Here is a 12,233-nt window from a genome sequence, read left to right as displayed (position 1 = left end):
AAAAATAAAAAAATTTGAGTGCCAAAGATTGTGCATCTTGCAACATATTATCTACACCGTCCATTTTAAGAATTTTCATATGTTTATAGATCTACATGATTTTAACCATTTTTGGAGTTTAAAAGTATTTAATTAGATATGAAAATAGATTTTCATATAATCATAAGAATTTTTTATACCAAAATTACATGATATGATAAAATTTGGTGGTGCGTCTAAATTGGATTGTTTAAGGTTACAACCTCATAGAAAGCACACCCAAGGATATATGAAGTTGGAAATAATAAATTTCAAGGTTGGTATGTTAGGGTAGACCCTGATGGATCATGGGTGCGGGCACACTTGACAACTCAACGTGCAATCTATTTTCCATTGCTAGTGGTATAATAGGGTAGACCGGATGGATCATGGGCGCAGGCACACTCGACAACTCAACGTGCAATCTATTTTTTGAGAACTTCGGGATCACGATCTTAAAATTCTGGGAGCGGGGATGTGTTTAGGAACCACATCTACAATGTTATGGAACGTGTTTTGTGAGACAATGCGAGCGAGATCCGTGAAGTGGAAGGAGCGAAATCTGTTGTGTATGGGATCGAGATCCGTGCTTTAGCGAGAGCGAGATCCATTGTGAATGGGAGCGAGATCCTTGAAGTAGAAGGAGCGAGATCCCTGAAGTATCCGGAGTGAGCTCCGTTGTGAATAGGATGGAGAATCCTAAAAATTGGAGCGAGATCCCAAAAATATCGGAACAGGTTCTGAGTGAGATCTCAGCTCCGGAACGCCGGAGCGAGATTCCGGAGTGGGAGCGCCACCCTAGGGTGGCACTACTGGTAACTATGGTCTATAAAATGTGTTGTGCCGTGTTGGTTGTCTTCTTATGTGATTGTAGGTATCGAACTTCTCCGGGTTTCACTAGCAAATGGTTGTGATCTTTCACAAACCTCCTAATGACCCATTCTCCAATATCAATTTTCTTCGCCATCATCATTGCCTTACACCCTTCTTGAGTAATTACACGAGGTCTTTTAACTAGATTTTCATTGTCCATATATTTCTTCTCTCAAAATCCTTGTTTTGAACAAACAAATATTCTAGCATTTGCAACTCCATCATGCGTATAATAAAGGGTACTGGCACGCATACTAAAACCTACCCGCCTAGTATACTCATTATAGAACTCCTTTGCATATTCCTAAGATTCAAATTCCATTTCTTCAAATAGTTCAAACTTCAAATTTTCATTAGATTCAGTTACAACTTTTACCCTAGATTTTTCTATCATTCTAACATCATCGTTGACGTAATGAGAAGTTTCCACCAAATCTTCAACTGTATACTCATCCTTACCTACAATAAGAGTAATGTCCCAAGAATTCATCTCACTGTAACTGACAACATTATTGGTGAGGGCATGACTCTGATCTTTGTCAATATCCATGACAATATGGATGCAATAATAACTTGTGCAGGAAACATCATTCCCATGAGGACTCTACAATTTTTAAATTTTCCAAACACGTATAAGATTAGAGGTTGTAGAAAGAGATAATAAGTTTTAAGAGAACATCAACTTGACATGGCTTTAAAAAAAATACCAAAGTGAAGGGAAATGTGAAAATCTTTATGCAGAAAACCAATCCATCACAAGCACTATAATACCCAAAGTATAAAGCACAAGCACCATGAACCACGAACCAAAGGAAAGCAAATCCCAGCCCAATAAACCAAGTGCCCTCTCTCCCTCTCTAGCAAATTCTAACCCAAAAACAAGTACCTCTCTCTCTCAAGCAAATCCTAACAAAAAAAAACCAGGCACGTTTCTCTCTCTCTAACAAATCCTAACCCCAAAAACTAGGTACCCTACTTGTTGTTGCTATTTTTCTAGTGTGCATACTGCAATCTTGTGGACTTTACACACTACTTACCACAATAAAAAAGAGGTTTGTTTCTGTTGGGTGAACCAATCTTTCCATAACGAGATCTTAAGCTCTATATAACTTCATAGAATCCTATTGTATGCGCCACAATCAGAAAGAAATCTCTAACCAATAAAAAATTCCCAAAAAAATAGTAGGGAGCTTAAAAAATTTAAGAGTTTCGCAATATGGGAGAAAATAAAACAAAGAAACTTTCTACACAGACCATAAAAGAAATTCGTCAATTTTTTTTACAAATATCCAATATATGCTTTAAAGGATCCAAAATAAAACTTGACAAGAACTACCAATGTCTCAGGATATTTATGAAAAATCGCTAAAAAATAACTGTTGAATTCCATTGCAGCAATATTTTTAGGTTAAACTCACCAAGAACATTGTACAAGTTCTTGGAAATCTTTAAGCCTTGACACAAAGCATATACCCCTTAATAGTTGCATGCCATTAAACTCATTCTTCAAAAGAAGACACCCCAAAAATATTCAATAAACATTAAAAAATGACACTTCTAAAAATTTTTGGTAATAACTCATAATGATATTCCAGTGCGGCATTTTTTTAGAAGTGTGAGTTATTATCAAAATCATGATATTCGAGTGCGGCAAGTTTTTAGCTTAAATTCAATACAAATAACTCTTGAAGTTTCTGAAAATCTCAAAGTCTTTGTACAAAAAAGATACCTACTAATAGTTTCATCCCATTAAAACAACTCATTCTTCAAAATACACTCAAACAAAGCAGTCTAGAAAAAAAAAAAAACCAAACAATGCACACCGCAAAGTATCAACTCCCAAACCTAGAATAAAATAATAGAACTTTAATCACATGCTATCTCTACATAAAACAAATGAAATTAAAGAATAACTGCCCACCATCTGCAATATTATTGATTAAAGAATAGCAAAAATAGAAAAAAGCTAAAGAAAAATCGCACCTTCTACACCAAAAGCCCCTGAAATAGATACAAACAAACTCGTCTGTATTTATCACCCATTGATTCTCAGAGTGTGTCAGCTATTGCAGAGTAAAAATGTGTTGAGAATTTGTTCCTGGCTAAATTTTCTCGTGCCTTTGTATAAACGTATTGAGAATTTGTTGGTGACACGTTTTTTGGGAGCAATGAGAGAGATGGAGGAAGAAAATGAGTGAGAAAAAAAGAGAGAGAAATCTTGGAGAGGGAAGAAGAGAGAAAGAGAGGATTTGGGGAGATGATGGGAAGAGGAAGATAGAGGACAGAGGACAGGAGGAGAAGACGAGAGGCGGAGAGTGAAAGGAGTGAAGGGATAGGAGAGCGTGCTGGTAGAGAGAGGTGGAGATGACGAGAGATGTAGCAATGAGGAGAGAAGAGCTAGAGATAGAGGCCCACAAAGACAGAGATTTGACGTTTTCTAATTTTATTGCCAAGTAGGTCTTAATCTTACTTATTAGATTCAAAAGAATCCAATGGCTAAAATTTGACCAACTCACCATTTCATCATAGTGTAATACAACAATTTCATCATTTCACTTCTCTATACAAAATATAGAATAATCTTCCCTTTCATTTAGATCAAGTGGTAAAGCAGCGCACTTTGGGCGAGTGCCATCCACCCATCTATGTAGCATTTCTGGGTTTTTTAGATCATACATCAAATTTCCAAGCCACCACCTTTACAGCGATTTTAGTGAACAGAAATATAATACATTGACATCTGACATACTATGATGCTGAGACCAGAAAAAGAGATATCTGAAGCATTACTTAACAGGAATGGCTTCATGAACATCACTCATTCAAGATTACTCAAGAGAAGATGAAAGAAAATTCCCTTGATTCAGATTGCTATAAGAACTCTTAACTGTCTCAGGGCTTAGCAACTCAGGAACTCTTCCCATTTGGATTTAATGTTCCTTGAAGTTCCTCCATCGCGACCTTGTTGCCATCCAGCATTTGATCCTGTGACATAATCAATTAATTTCAAAAGGAAAAAAGAAAATTAAACCCAATAACTTAAAACAAACTGAATGGAAGCATAAAAAAAACCAAAGGAACCGAAACAAAAAAAAAAATGAAAAAATGAAAATTGAAAAAAAAACAGACACACAATTGAAGGTGGAAGGGTTAATTAAAAATATTCAACAAAAATCATTCCAAAAAACTCAGACACACTCATACACACAATCTCTGGAAGCATGTGGAAGAGGGTTTCTGGTTGGCAGATGTAATACTCAATGATTTTCTGAAAAGTTCATAAGATTTTCTTATATGCATGTTGATTACAAATGAAAAGGATATCATGATGTTTCCAAAAAATCTTCCTCTGATGTATAAGTCTTCGAATAAATATACTCATGAGGACAATACAAGGCGACAGGGTCATGTTTAGACACCAGACAACAACAACTATTTTCATAAAGAACCCTATAAGTAGAACAAAATTATGCAAAACATTGAATATCATTCATCAGTAAAAGAAAAAGAGAAGGACTCACCATCAAGAGTCTGGTTATCTCTTGCATTCTGACACTTGACTTCCCAGGAGACTTCGCCAGTCGAGTTTTGGAAGTTATATCGATTTATATGTCTCAGCCTTAGCTTAGTTGTTGGTCCCTGGAAGTACTTTGATTCTGTATGCCATACTGCTTGAATAGAGAACCTAACTCCAGTGCCCTCTTTCTTTAGAGGCCACCTAAGTTTTCCCTTTACATTTGGATCAAAACTGCAGAGTTCACCAGTTCATATAAGCCAGATTTTTCTTCCACCTGAAACCATACATTGGTACAAATATAAATGAGGGAAATTCAAGCTCAATGATCATTTCCCCACTCTGCATTTGTACAGTAAAACTCACAGTCAGTAGTTCTGTCAAAATCTTCTTGGACACCAAAATCAAACGAAGGTCCACATTCTTACAAAGGCATGATATGTCAATAACCAAGTGTCGTGTCGTGTTTGTCTCTATCTGTAAAATGATAAGGCAATTGAGAAGCTCAAAAAGTCCCAGCTTTGGGATGGCCTGACATTCAATTGTTTTGACATATTCCTCAGGAACATTTCTATAGAATGTCTTATGAACTTGATTGTTGTATATAGCTTCACCCTCATCTTCTAAACTCTTTCTGATCATGTCCAGGTTAATGGAATTGTTCCAACTTGAAGTGCCTCTGCATACGCATCGAATTAAAAACAAAACATCAAACAGATAATACATTGATATTAATACATCACTCTTTGGAAGTTAATGCCACTGCAGATTTTTGCAATTTGATAGTTCAAAGCATATTGGACACCATTTGATTGTTCACTGCTTGTCTCATTCTGATACTGCTCTATGGAGGATACATATGGGGAGCAACAAGTGTGCATGAAATAGAAAAGGAAAAGTATAGAATGAGACTCAAGGTGGTCACAATTAATCTTGGCCATTGGATGTGAAATTGAGTGGGTGCATCTTTTCCATTGACCAAACTCAAACTTCAAAAAATTATTATTCTAACTATTTTCTTACTAGCTTTTATCAGAAATTGTGACCACCTTATATCAAAGATAAATAGCCTCATTGTATACAACCCCGATAAAAAATACACATGTAAATCCCCAACAATTTAATGACATCACAAAAAATTATTATTCCTTATTTTCTCACTAGCTTTTATAAGAAATTGCATGTAAATGGTCCTCCAAAAAAAAAAAAAGGATTATAAATGAATCTGTTTTTGCATATTATGGACCTTGATATATTTCAACAGCTAAGATTCATAGATATTAGCATCATGTTTATAAAACTTGAAAACAGCATGCACATTTTGTTGAAAACTTAAAACCCAGGTCACAAAAGCAAACTCAGCATGCGTATCTCTTAAGAAAATTACGCATATAAAATCTTTGATGTCAGAGAATATGTATTTAGCTTTAAGCACATGTTCTTGTTACCAAAAGTTTCAGAACTTCAGTACATAGATAATTTGGTTTTAGGAACCTAATACAATACAACTTCTTGGCTTCAAAAATACATTAATGACTTGAAAAAAATTAGTTATAGAGCATGATAAAAGAATACAAACACAAAAATTTGATTCTCATTCAAGAATCCAATGCAAGTAAATATTGTCCTTTTATTTCATCATTAACAAATAAAACAAAACTAATTTCGGATTTCAAAAACCCTAAATCAGACTCACTTTTTACTTGATGCATAGGAGCCAACTAGCATGGCAATAAGAAGTGATATAATTCCATGCCTCCTAATAGAAGGTTGCTCTTGGAAAGGACTAATTACATGTTCAACTTCATTGTGGAAATTACTACCCACTATTCTCTTGCAATCAGGAGAAATATGGCCAATTTCACTTAAAAAATGAGAACTTGAGTTTGGAAACATCTCGTCTAGAATTCATGCCACAAAAGGCAAAATAACTGATTCTCCTAGTTTTCCAAGTTGTGAATCCTTATCTCTTTAGCCAATCTTTCAAATAAATCATCACATAAATGAGGAGCCCACCAAATGAAAAAAATATCAGTTGAGATTTGAGCACATTCTCAATCAGAAATGCACAATGCATTGTATTTTTTGACTGCCACGTGATAATTGATGTGTTCCTTGGGAGACAACATTCCATCATATCAAGGTCACTCCACATTAATTCCTCGTGGCAAAGAAGTTGTAATAGTCGAATACTTCCTAGAAAAAGCTTGTTCTCCAACCCTTACTCGTTGGAGAAAGGATGAAAGGATAGAGAAGCCAACCATGTCCTTACCAATGATAAATCGAGTTAAATTGGTTTCAATAAGAAATCAACTGAATTAAAAATATGTCACTATTTTGGATTTCGTAAAATCCAAGCATTGGATTCCTTATTGTTGTGGGTTGACCTAACAGCCATCGACATAGTTCCATAGATTTGAACCTATAAGAAAACTTTTGACACGGAAAACCTGCAAAGCATAGTTTTTGCCATCCATTCTCGCCAAAATGTTGATCTTAGTAACCATAGGAGTGTTAGAAGTCATACCTAGATTTTTATGAATAAACCAGCCCATTGAAACACATACATATATTTGTAAATTCATGTGTATATTTGTTATGCACATGCATATGGCTGTACACACATATATGTGTGTCTGTAACTATGGGCAAGTCATGGCTTGTAAAGTTTTAAGCAGGAGAATGATATGTGTATTAAATACCATCTTGAGTACATGTAGGGTATGGAGGAGCGTAAAATGACTGAGTTGCCCAGACAAAAACAGCAAAAGACACTAGAAAGAATTAGATAACTCTCATATCTTTAACACTTCCCTTAAGCTGACATGATAACATAGAAAGTTTGTTCTATCTTGAGTAAAATTCTTCTTAGTGAGTTGGTCATAATGCAGCAATTGTCATTAGATTCAGCAAACTCCCCTTAAGCTGGCATGATAACATAGAAAAGTTGTTCTATCTTGAGTAAACTTCTTCTTAGTGAGTTGTTCATAATGTGGCTATTTTCATTAGATTCAGCACATGAATCACCTTGATCCATAATGCCAACATTCTTCCTTTATGTAATGATGATCTACCGTTCACAGTCTAAGTCTTCCCATCTTTCAGTGGATTATCTAACAATTTGATTGCACTCTAATTGTAACAGTACATCTTTATAGTTTATAGGAACTCTAAAGGGAACTCCAATTTCAAAGAGTATGTTGGATAACTATTAGGTTTATGGATGATATCGCCCTATATCCAATGTCTGTGCTTGACTTAGACATAGTATGTTGCTTCTTACTGCACCATGAGACCAAATTCTTTCCCAAGAATACATAGAAAATGATGACCAGCCTTGTATTATTTCGAAAACCCCCAAAATTGACATCTGTGTAACCCATGAGTTTAGGATTCTCTTGAGATACATATTGAAGGCCAATATTGACTAACCTCTTAATATACAATAAAATTCTCTTATCCATATCAAGATGTAGCTTCGAAGTGTTTTATGTGTGTTGCCAGACTGTGTTAACTTCAAGTGCTATATCCGGTATTGTAAAAGGCAACTATTGACTCTCAGCAATTAAACTTGGATAACTGGTAGCATCTACAAGTGATTTTCTTTTATCAGACAAAAGTTTAACATTCACTGCAGCAGGTGTACAAATTGGCTTTCAATTAAGTAGCTCAAAATTTACAAGTATCTCTAAGACATATCTTTGTTAAGACTAGATCTTCAGGCACCTGATGTACCTCGCCATCCTTCATCTCAAAGTACTCACAACCTGGTCTTCACTGAATGATTTCTTCATTATCCTTTCCAGTAATGATTATATAATCGACATATAGAGGTGTGAGAGTTATACTACCTTTTCTTTTACTGATGAACAATGAATGGTCAGCATAACACAAGATGAAGCCATCTTCCTTCATCTCTCCTTAGAAGCCTTCAAACCAAGCCCTTGGGGCCTTATTGAACCATATATTGCTCTCTTTAGCTTATATACATGATGAGGAAATTTATTGCTCTTAAATCTTGGACATTGAATCATAAAAAGCTCCTCTTTCAAGGCCCTATGGAGAACATTTTTCTATTATGGCCCAGGGGAGAATAATTCTTATGGTGGCATATTTAGCCACAGGATTAAAGGTTTCATCATAGTCTAATCCATATTCCTGGTTATATCCTTGGGCCACTAGGCAAGCTTAAGATCTTTCACCACTTCCATCTGGCTTGAGTTTCACTTTATAGATCCATTTAGAACCTATCCCAAGGCAAAACTAATTCCTATGTAACATTTCAATATTAATCTCTTCATGCATAACATCCATACAACATGGATCTTGACTTTTATCATCAAAAGGGATGAGCTCCTTCATTTTTAATTCTTCTACCATAAAGGTTCCATGCTCATGAGAGAGACCATTGAAGGAGATGAATTCATCAATAATTTGATGATGAAATTTACCATTTGAATATCGTTTCTGTCATTATGATTCAAATCATCATAAAAATCTCTCTCTTAGTCTCTGTCTGCTGGGCTAAGACTCCATTGCCAGGGCAATAGCTTGATTGGCATGATTTTTATGTATCTCAAATTGAGGGGTTAATACAGGGTATTAAGTCCCACGTGTTTGGTGTAGTTGAGGAAGAATGCCTCTAAGAATTTCCTCTGCCTCTATGGCGTGGAGAATGACCTCTACCGCACCATGGATATAAAGCTCTTGAAGTTCAAGCAATGAAGGCTGATACTGCTGGTTGTTAATGATGACTTCAAATGGCATTTTGAATGAACATGCTTTCACAGTTCAATAGAATAGGTTTCCATTTATATTCTCCTAGTACAATGATAATGTAAAATACTTTACCTTTATTGCTAAAACCTCGTTGTATTGCTGCTAGTGTATCACATATTTCCTTGGAGTAATGAAAATAATATGTGATAGACAGCAAACCTATCTTGCAATTTTGAAGTTCAAGCTCAGTTGCATCTTTCTAGCCTTTGATTTTTCAGCAAGGAGTCCTTCAAGAGTGATTCAAGCATCTTATGCAGTAGGTAGATCAACAATATTGTATCTATATATAGAGAATTGGAGGCAAACAACCAGCTAATCACTAGCTGATCATGGGATATCCTTTGGGATGCTTAAGGGTGGTGGTTTCAACTTCATCAGTTGACTTATCTTCAATTTGGCCAGGTGGATAAGGATGTGACTCATCAAGACAGTTAGCCATGTTTTGGTTTTGTAAAACTTGAAGAACTTGATTTTTCAACAAGAAATAATTGGGGTTATCCAGTTTGATGGATAAAAGAGCAAACATTAAGGGAGACTTTTATGGATTCTCATAATATTTTCATGATTTAACTTTATCAAGAGTTAGAAGAAAGAAGTTTTTTTTTACTTGCTCTCATTATTGTTAAAATTCCAAGATATCAACCTTACACATGAGGAGTAAATGTCGCTTCATTGCAATCGCTTAGCCAAGATAACGAAATCAGGGATGTACATAGTTCTAATCAAATAGCTGACAATACAACCAAATTACTTACCACGAAGAAGCTCACTCAAAGTAAAACAAAGCTTTCCATTGCATATTATAAACCACATTCCAATGCAAAAACTAAAAATTAAGAGTCTTCTCCATAACAGAAATTCTTTCTTTTTAACTCTCAATAAAGTTGAATCATGAAAAGATTATGATAACATCAAAAAAGCAATAGAAAAATTTCAACCACTAATTTTCCAATACAAAAACCAATTAGTGAAGTCCTACCCATAAAAGAGAATTTTCCCAAAGCGGGCAGTCAGTGAAAGCTTTAATTATTTAGACATCCCAAAATCCATTTCGCTTTTTACAATAAGGAAAGCAGAATCTAGGTCCGGTTGTATCCTCTTTGCAATGTGTAACCGAAGTTCCAAAGTCCTATCGTGACCACTTTCTTCCTTAGCTGCAAGAGAGAAATAATTAAACTAATCAATCACACAATCGTAACAGGATTCAAAGAAAATAAGCACACAAATCGAAGAAATAAAACAAAATATCAAAGTGGAGAACTCTTACCCACAATAGCAAGGGGCTTTCACCAGTTCTTAGTTCGATAGGTGGACAAGGGTATGGTTTCAAAGAAACTGATGGAGATTCTGATGATCGCATGTTATCCGACATCCCAACATCCCACCACCTTGAAATGGAGTTCTTGGAGTATTTTATGGGTACATTGGGCATGTCATATTTGAGACTCTTGCTTGAATGACCTGAAGAACCAGCATACCTGATCCCAAAATTCAAACTCTCTTCCAATTGGGGAATGAGTGATGAAGATGAGGATGTTGACTTCTCTGTATCCTTTGTGTGTCTTCTATGCGGTGGGGTATATGCCATGATGATATCACTGGTTCTACAATTACCCAGAAATTTGCGGCCAAAACGATTACTTGAAACTTGGAACAAGAGATAAACAGATTGTCGATTAATGGTTCCTTTCCCAGACAATTAATTCAATATTCACTTGCGTTTGCCCAGAAATTACCAGTGTGGAGTTCAGAAATGATCATTGATTCATGGAAGTACACCGATATTCAGTAACAATGTAGGTTAGATTGTCATGTATTTCAAATAGCATCGATCTTCAAGGCAAGTAGCGGCATTCAGTGAATATCTTGGAGTGGGGAATCAATCAAGGCAACCAAATACCATTAGCTCAACAATAACTGGGGAACAATCAGTTGACACATTTGAAAACAGCCTTAAAGGCAAAATAGTGTTTGCTGATCCACCTAGGCCTCCAATATTCACCCTCTTGAGTGTCCAGTAGAGGAACCATTACAAGAATGAAGCCAAAAAAAAAAAGGAAATTGATCTCTGGGCTCTTGTTTCAAAATCCAAAGCAACAAAAACTGAAAACTGACCCACCAATGCATCAAGAAAACTTCAAACATAAAACGAAGTTACCAGATCCCAAACCGCTCAGACCAGAACAAACTTACTCAGAAGAAAAAGAACAAGAATTCTTGTCAAAAAAAGGGAGAACAAGAATTACAGGCATAAAGTAAAAGAGCAACAATTAGATATCGAAAGCTAGTTCCTAATCGGAAACCATGATTGCAAACGCTACAAAATGTGATGGAAACAAATTGGGAAGTAATTAATGATGATTTCAGAGTTCTTGAACTGGACGATGGAGAAAAAATGAATTCCAAACCTGACCAACTTTTCCGAAGATCAAGATCACTGTAAAACCAAATTTCCACGATGTAAGATCAATCACATTGGCAGAATATCGCTACAAGAAGTGGCAATTCAAGCTAAAAAAGAAGGCTCACGAAGAAGCAGTTCCTCGAACCAGAGCAAGCAAGAAACAGAGATTGTTGCTCTCGAAACCTTTGCCTTAACAGTCGATCAATGTGATACTATTACTTAGATGATTATATGCTCCAGGGGAGCATGGTATTTATTATGCGCCTCCAATGGTGTTTCAAATTCAGGCACTGCGTTCCCTGCGCTCTTTTTTGTCATTGAGCACGCAAACTCAGTCGATCGCATGCATGTCCAAATAGAACATGGGAAATTTACAAATCTTGAGATCGTTTTTTCGTTTATTACTACGTTTAAAAAAACGGATATGTAACCCGGATCAGCTACTTAAAAAATTGTGCAGGATTCATGGATCGACGATCTGGATCAGTTTGGCTTCAAAAATTTTGAAAAATCACTAAAAATCCTTAAAAGTAGTGTTTCTTGAGTTTCAGATAAAGTTTGGGGTTGTTACATTATGTATTTTCGTTATTTTGTAAAAATATGTTAATATTATAACATCATTTCCCTGTCTCGATGTTATTATAA

The 12,233-nt window shown here is 35.6% G+C and overlaps 1 pseudogene across 1 annotated transcript; it reads right to left on the bottom strand.

Annotated features, from left to right (window-relative positions):
* Positions 1-3,599: 3,599 nt before the first annotated feature.
* Positions 3,600-11,992, bottom strand: LOC110006533 (uncharacterized; annotated as a pseudogene). Its single transcript, XR_016057800.1, has 5 exons — positions 10,452-11,992; positions 10,164-10,338; positions 4,772-5,084; positions 4,413-4,682; positions 3,600-3,876 (listed from the first exon to the last, which is right to left on the bottom strand). The product of XR_016057800.1 is annotated as an uncharacterized LOC110006533 (transcript).
* Between the last annotated feature and the right edge of the window lie 241 nt (positions 11,993-12,233).

Source organism: Amborella trichopoda, chromosome 6 (assembly GCF_054954075.1).
Source record: "Amborella trichopoda isolate Santa Cruz 75 chromosome 6, AtrichopodaSantaCruz75HAP2 v2.0, whole genome shotgun sequence".
NCBI classification, from domain to species: Eukaryota; Viridiplantae; Streptophyta; class Magnoliopsida; order Amborellales; family Amborellaceae; genus Amborella; species Amborella trichopoda.
Note: the sequence above shows the minus strand (reverse complement) of the source record. Positions and strands in the feature narration are given on the sequence as shown.